We start from the raw sequence: 7,125 nt of genomic DNA on the forward strand, positions 1-7,125 counted from the left end.
ACTACGTGTCCTCCTCTCATGATAACGATACTTGTCAGAATTGTAGCTTATTCGCTGCCATGGAGGTGATGATTAGTGACTTTTAGAGGAGTAGCGTGTTAGCCACACTAACTAACCAGCTGTCATGGATGTGTGTTCCGGTTGTTGTCTTCCCCCTGTCTCATACACACCTGCTCCTGAGAGCATCTTCACCACCTGTGCCTCGTTCACCCTTATTACTCCTTGCATTTAACCTCGTGTCTCATTCTTTCTAGTCGCCAGTTCATTGTACTTTGTCGTCGCGTTCCAGCATTCCTTGTTTCCACGTCCACAGTAAAACGAGACCGTGTTCCGATTATTGACCTAGCCTTTTTGCCTCACGTTTTTGGATACTGTTGCCTTTTTTCGATTGCCTGCCTGTGTACCGACCTCTGCCCGTATATTAAACCTCTCTTTCTGAAACTGTCCATTTTTAGTGGAGTCGTGCATTTTTTGGTCCTATCCTCTGTTCCGTTCATGACAGAACGAACTGGCCGTAACATGGACCCAGCAGACTCAGACCCGGTGCGCAAAGCCCTTCAAGCGCAGGGTCAACGCCTCTCGAAGCAGGATGAGCAGCTTGCTAGCCTCTACCTTCATCCAAAGGTAGAGGGCAGCATCATATTGTCCAGAGCAAAGGTAGAGGGCAGCATCATATTGTCCAGAGCATCTGGACAATATGATGAGACAGGTGGCCTCACAGTTTGAAGTGCTAATGAATATGCTTCAGAAGAAGGAACCAGCTGGCACAGCACCCGATGCTGCCACTGTACCACTGTTTCCAGGTGAAGCAGTCACCAGGCAGCCACCTGCCTCCTCCGCTGCTGTCTGCCCACAGCGCTCTCGACCGGAGAGGTTCTCTGGAGATTCTGGGACTATTAAGCCGTTCATCACTCAGTGCGAACTCCACTTTGAGCTGCAGGCAGCTGCCTTCCCCACCGAGCGGGCAAAAAATGCTTTCGTCATTTCCCACCTGGCTGGTCGTGTGGAGGCGTGGGCGACTGCTGAATGGAGCCACAATTCCACCGCGTGTCATTCGTGGGCTTTTTTCGTAAAGACTATGGAGCAAATTTTTCAGTTTTCCACACCAGATTGTGAGGCAGCTCGCTCCCTTGTCACCTTACACCAAGACAAGAGCAGGGTGTCAGATTACGCGATTAAGTTTCGCATTCTAGCAGCTGAGAGTCAGTGGAATAATAAGGCACTAGTCGATGCATTTTTTCAAGGTCTATCCCCCGCAGTCAATAAATCGTTTGGTCCCACTAGACCTGCCGACCGAGTTGGACACTCTCATTGCTCTCGCCGTAAAGATCGACAAGAGGCTTTTGGATCTCGAGCTGGACTGAGTTCGGTGGAGGGCTGCGTCACCGCGCACTTGGAAGACGAGCTTCGGTGACCAGCCTAAACAAGGGAGATACCCTGTTTCCGATCTCAATCCACTGGCTAGCGTCACCACGGATGAACCCAAGCAACTTCCTCTCCCCTGAGGAACATCAACAGGGAAGGGTGGTGCTTCTACTGCGGGCAGTTGGGTCATTCTGTGAGCAACTGTCACGTCAAGGTTTCTGGTGCCGGTAGCAAGGGCACGGGAGAGGTGAGTCTGAATTTCATTAAGGAAGACCCTGCACAGGTTCTTCCTAAAGTGACACTATGCTCTCCTGATCAAGAAATTCATACACCTGTATTAATTGACTCTGGTTCTGACGCAAACTTGCTCAACTCCCTCCTCGTTAGACGTATGCAGCTTAGAACCTTTCAAATAAAACGCCACTGCAACACCTATGTGCAGATGGTAGTTTTATGGGCAAGATCACTCACCGCACCCAAACACTCACATTGACATTTCCTGATTCTCTCTCGGAACGCATTAGTTTTCATGTTTTTGACGCCATGAATCATGACCTTATTTTAAGGAAACCCAAATTACATAACCCCCACTGGTCCTCTGGACAGGTTATGTCATGGGGCAGCAATTGCGCCCAGAACTGTTTCAAGCCTCCATGTGATGTTCAGGGCTATGTTTCAAATGACAATCCACAGACCCCATCTGGGGATCCTGACTTCCCTCAAGTGCCCACCTGTTAACAGGACATTAAAGATGTTTTTTCCAAGTCCAAGGTCAAATCCCTTCCACCCTGCAGACCTTATGACTGTGCTGTTGACTTTCTGCCTGGAACCACAGGGAGGTTGTTCTCTCTTTCAGGGCCGGAACACAAGGCTATGAAGGAGTATGTGGATGAATCACTGGCAGCCGGGATTATTCGGCCATCTTCATTCTTTTCTGGGGTTCGTGCTGGCTCCAGGTGAAATCAAAAATGGACCCTTGCAAAGTTGATGCCGTGACTAATTGGTCCACTCCCACGTCACGCAAAGACGTACAAAGGTTCTTAGGGTTCGCTAAATTCTACAGAAAGTTCATTAGAAATGTCAGTTCTATAGCCTCGCCTTTGCATGATCTTACCGCGCCACACAGAGCTTTCGTATGGAACCCTTTGTTAGGCAGCTTTTCAGAAACTAAAATCGAGCTTTACCTCCGCTCCCATCCTCACTTTGCCAGATCTCAAACAGCAGTTTGTGGTAGAAGTTGATGTGTCTGATGCCGGTATAGGAGCAGTGCTCTCCCAGAAATGTCTCAAGGATGGTAAATTACATCCTTGTGCTTATCTCTCCAAAGAACTGAGCCCAGCTGAGAGAAATTATGACATTGACCGTGAACTGCTGGCAGTCAAGGTGGCTTTGGTGGAGTGGAGGCACTGGCTAGAGGGGGGACATACTCCTTTTTAGTATGGACAGATCACAAGAACGTGGAATACCTTAAATCTGCTAATAGATTAAATGCGAGGCAGGCTAGATGGGCTCTGTTTTTCACTAGATTCAATTTCACTTTATCCTACCGACCTGGTTCTAAAAATGGTAAGCCAGATGCTTTATCGCGCATTTTCTGTGCAGAGAATTCTTTGTCCGACCCTAAAACCATTTTGCCCAAGTCATGTTTCGTTTCTGCTTTTGTTTGGGACATTTAGACTGCGGTACAGGAGGCTCTGAAGAACACTCTTCGCCCTGAAAATTGCCCTGAAAACAGGCTTTATGTGGTTCCGACCTTAAGGAGTAGAGTCATCCACTGGGCTCACACTAACCGGACTGTATGTCACCCAGGCATTGCCAAGACTCAATATGTGGTCGAATAGCGCTTTTGGTGGCCCAATGTTAGAAGGTATGTTACCAATTATGTTAATGCTTGCCAGGTATGTACAAGTCGTCTCGTATACGTCCTTCTGGGGAGTTGCGACCCCTGCCAATAGCACAACATCCTTGGTCAGACATCTCCGTAGACTTTGTGACGGGATTACCGGCCTCAAAAGGAAATACCACAATTCTCACAGTTGTGGACAGGTTCTCTAAAATGGTACACTTCATTGCACTCCCGAAACTCCCCTCAGCTAAAGACACTGCCGAGTTAATGATACACCAGGTATTCAAGTTCCATGGTTTCCCCAAGAATGTGGTATCCGATAGGGGTCCCCAATTCATTTCGCAATTTTGGAAAGAGTTTTGCAATCTGATAGATACAACCGTCAGTCTGGCATCTGGGTTTCACCCTGAAACCAACGGCCAAACCGAGAGGCTGAACCAGGACCTGGAGACTGGGCGCCGATGTCTCACTTCACAGGAGCCACGATCCTGGTCTCAGAAACTGGTTTGTGTGGAATTATCTCACAATTCCCTCCCCTCTGCATCCACTGGTCTATCGCCTTTTCATGTTGTGCATGGTTACCAACCATATCTATTTCAATATCTGGTGGACTGGGAGGGCTACCGGCCTGAGGAACGTTCATGGGTGTCATCTGCATTTATCGTGGATGACTCGCTCATTCGGGACTTCCATGTTGGGCATCCAGGGGCGTTAAGGGTGGGGGGGCGGGGTGGGGTGGTGGGGGTACTGTGATGGGTGTGTGTTCCGGTTGTTGTCTTCCCCCTGTCTCATACACACCTGCTCCTGAGAGCATCTTCACCACCTGTGCCCCGTTCACCCAAATTACCCCTTGCATTTAACCTCGTGTCTCATTCTTTCTCGTCGCCAGTTTGTTCTACCTTCTCGTCGCGTTCCAGCATTCCTTGTTTCCACGTCACAGACTCACAGTAAGACGAGACCCTGTTCCGATTATTGACCTAGCCTTTTTGCCAGCGCGCCCGCGACCCTAGTGTGGATAAGCGGAACGGAAGATGAATGAATGAAGCGTTCAAGAGAGTTTTTGAACAGGCTGGGTCAAGGGTGTGTGTAATTTTTAACTTGACATTCAATTCAATAAAATTTTGACTCTTAATATGTTGAGAAAGGTCAAATGTGTCTTTTATAGTAGAGAGTTCTTTGGATTTTTTTTCCATGTTATTGTCAACATGAATGTTAAAGTCTCCCGTTATGACAAAATAGTTGTAGACAGTACAAATAACTGACAGCCGTTCTGAAAAATCCTCCATAAATGTTCTATTGTATCTTGGGGGTCTATAAATTATTAAAACAATAACCTTTGGGTCAGCTTTAACTAAGAAACAGAGATATTCAAAAGAGCTAAAATCACCAAGTATAATTTCTTTACACTGAAATAATGACTTAAAAATAACAACAATACCACCGCCTTTTTTTCCTATTTGACACTTGTTTACAAAATAAAAATTTGCTGGTGTTGCCTCATTTAAAATGGTATTACAGCTACTTTCTGTTAACCACGTTTCATTTAGTAACAAAAAGTCCAGCTCATAGGTTGTAATGTTGTTATTAATGAACATTGATTTGTTACCGAGTGACCTGATATTGAAAAGAACCAGTCTCGCAGAGATAACTGGAAACGTTCTGGAACACAGCTGCAGTGTTAGTTAGTCCAAAACGCATCACCAAATACTCGTAATGTCCCGTCGGTGTGTTGAATGCTGTTTTCCATTCACTGATAGATTCACATTTTATCCTCACTAATATTCTAGTACTTTTTTTTGTGCCATATTTCTTTGACCAACTTTCTTCCATCCATCCATCCATCCATCCATCCATCCATTTTCTACCGCTCGGGTCGCGGAGGCAGTAGCTTTAGCAGGGACGCCCAGACTTCCCTCTCCCCAGCCACTTCATCCAGCTCCTCCGGGGGGATCCCGAAGGCGTTCACAGGCCAGCCGAAGGATGTAGTCTCTCCAGCGTGTCCTGGGTCGTCCCCGGGGTCTCCTCCCGGTGGGACGTCCCCGGAACATCTCACCAGGGAGGCGTCCGGGAGGCATCCGAATCAGATGCTCCAGCCACCTCATCTGGCTCCTCTCGATGTGGAGGAGCAGCGACTCTACTCTGAGATCCTCCCGGATGACCGAGCTTCTCACCCTATCTCTAAGCGAGAGCCCGGACACCCTGCGGAGGAAACTGATTTCGGCTGCTTGTATCTGGGATCTTGTTCTTTCGACCCACAGCTCGTGACCATAGGTGAGGGTAGGAACGTAGATCGACCAGTAAATAGAGAGATTCGCCTTTCGGCTTAGCTCCTTCTTTACCACAACGGACCGATACAAAGTCCGCATCACTGCAGACGCTGCACCGATCCGCCTGTCGATCTCCCGTTCCATTCTTCCCTCACTCGTGAACAAGACACCAAGATACTTGAACTTCTCCACTTGGGGCAGGATCTTATCCCCGACCTGGAGAGGGTATGCCACCCTTTTCCAACTGAGGACCATGGCCTCAGATTTGGAGGTGCTGATTCTCATCCCAGCCGCTTCACACTCGGCTGCAAACTGCTCCAGTGAGAGTTGGAGGTCACAGCTTGATGAAGCCAACAGAACCACATCATCAGCAAAAAGCAGAGATGCAATACTGAGGCCACCAAACCGGACCCCCTTTACGCCTCGGCTGCGTCTAGAAATTCTGTCCATAAAAGTTATGAATAGAATCGGTGACAAAGGGCAGCCTTGGCGGAGTCCAATCACTGGGAATGAGTCTGACTTACTGCCGGATATGCGGACCAAACTCTGACTCCGGTTGTACAGGGACTGAACAGCCCGTATCCAAGATGGCGCCTACCAGTGTGGTCGCCTCGGTAACGCGTCTCTAGTATTGTCTTTGTTTTTGTGTTTTTCGTCCGTCTTTGGAGACCTTACACGACTCACTTACACAAGGGGAGACCTGCTAACCATCAAGGAGGTTACTCCGGACTTTCTGTCACCAAGTTTCGAAAATCTGCTCACTATTTTCCCCGAGTTACTCACCGGAGCGGCGTCCGCGGTTTTCGGCGCATGGAGGCGGAAGCGGCGCCACAGAGGAAAGCGAGCCGGCATTCAGGTGAAACTCCGCAAGAGAGGACACAGATTGGCGTTCCCGTCGAGCCACCTCGCGAATGTATGCTCCTTACCCAACAAAATGGACGAGCTTCATCTTCTGTTAAAGACCAGTAAAGACTTCGGACGTTCCGCGGCCATGTGCTTCACGGAGACCTGGCTTTGCGACGCTGTACCCGATGGCGCCGTCATGCTTCCCGGCTTCAACATTCATCGAGCGGACTGCGACATGGAATCATCGGGGAAAACAAAGGGTGGCGGGATATGCCTCCATATCAACAAAAAATGGTGTACGGACGTCACGGTGCTCAGCACACACTGCAGCCTTCATCTGGAGTCGCTGTTTTTGAACTGTAAACCATTCTACTCGCCACGTGAGTTTGCATCGTTTATACTGGCTGGAGTCTATATTACACCTCAAGCTAACACGAACGCCGCATTGCTAATGCTCGCCGAACAAGTCAACGAAATTGAAAAAAAAACACCCGGACTCACCCCTCATTATTCTCGGGGACTTTAACAAAGCTAAACTCAACCACGAACTCCCTAAATACAAGCAGCACATCGACTGTCCTACCAGGGAAAATAATACTTTAGACCACTGCTACACTACGGTAAAAAACGCATACCGTGCTATACCTCGTGCAGCCCTGGGCTCGTCTGATCACTGCTTAATTCACTTAATACCGACGTACAAGCAAGAACTTAAATGTGCGAAGCCTACAGTGAAAACAGTCAAAAAGTGGACCAATGAAGCCAAGATGGAACTTCAAAGCTGTTTAGACTGCACAGACT

Source organism: Phycodurus eques, chromosome 1 (assembly GCF_024500275.1).
Source record: "Phycodurus eques isolate BA_2022a chromosome 1, UOR_Pequ_1.1, whole genome shotgun sequence".
Taxonomy (NCBI): Eukaryota; Metazoa; Chordata; class Actinopteri; order Syngnathiformes; family Syngnathidae; genus Phycodurus; species Phycodurus eques.